Genomic DNA, 876 nt, shown 5'->3' on the forward strand with positions numbered 1-876 from the left:
AGCATGTGCATAGGGAGCCTGAATGATCATCAATTAGGAATCATTAGTGAGAGATAAGGGCATTTTTATACATGGGAGTGCCACCGTGCTAGGTGCTTTGAAAAGCACCCAGCACTGCATCGCTTGCAGTTGTATAAGCAGCGAAATGTGCATTGGCATGCATAAAATGGCAGTGGTCTGTTTTTGAACTAAAACACACAGAAGGTGTTTTAGTTCAAAAGTGCCCCGTTGCCATTCTCTCCCAGCTGACACGCATTTTGCCACTTATACAACTGAAAACGAAAGTGCTGGGTGCATCAGCTTGTGTGCGGAGCAGACTCGATTAATCAAGTCTGCTCCAACACACCGGACCTCTGGTGCATCCCGGCACAAACGTGCATGTGTATAAATACCCTAAGTGCCCAAAGATATGCCACTTCAGGTGAGGATTACCTTTGAACTGTGCTACCTAGCTTAAGTTAAGTTAACTTCTGGCTATTCACCTGAGATAAAACCTCCAATTTGTAGCCCTCCAGTATACCAAGAGGCACTGCTCACAGGAGGACTAGCTCTCAGCAAAAACTCTACAGCTCTGTTGCTGGACAGCTAGGCAAGTGAGTGTGGAAGGAGTAAGGGGGGAGGGAGGGAGGGAAAAGGTGTGAAGGGGGCAAGGGAAAGAGGGAGCAGAAATGGAGGGTGGAACAAGGAAGATGGCAGGGAGAGGGGCAGCTGCCAGACCCCACCCCCCGCCCATTCTGGATCACCCCCCTACTGCCCAGATTGCCTCCTCTGTCTCCCCAGTTGCCCTCTCTGCCACCCCCATCAGCCCCTCCACCCTCAGATCATTGCCTGCCTCCCCCCCCGGGAATGGTGGCAGCTGGGGTGGAGGTCCCCTTT

At 51.7% G+C, this 876-nt stretch overlaps 1 protein-coding gene across 1 annotated transcript in view; it reads right to left on the reverse strand.

Annotated features, from left to right (window-relative positions):
• Window positions 1-876, reverse strand: part of WDR49 (WD repeat domain 49) — a 101,956-nt gene that overhangs the window by 55,119 nt on the left and 45,961 nt on the right. The window lies entirely within an intron of this gene.

Source organism: Gavialis gangeticus, unplaced genomic scaffold, assembly GCF_001723915.1.
Source record: "Gavialis gangeticus isolate Ggan-Ray unplaced genomic scaffold, GavGan_comp1, whole genome shotgun sequence".
Lineage (NCBI taxonomy): Eukaryota > Metazoa > Chordata > Crocodylia > Gavialidae > Gavialis > Gavialis gangeticus.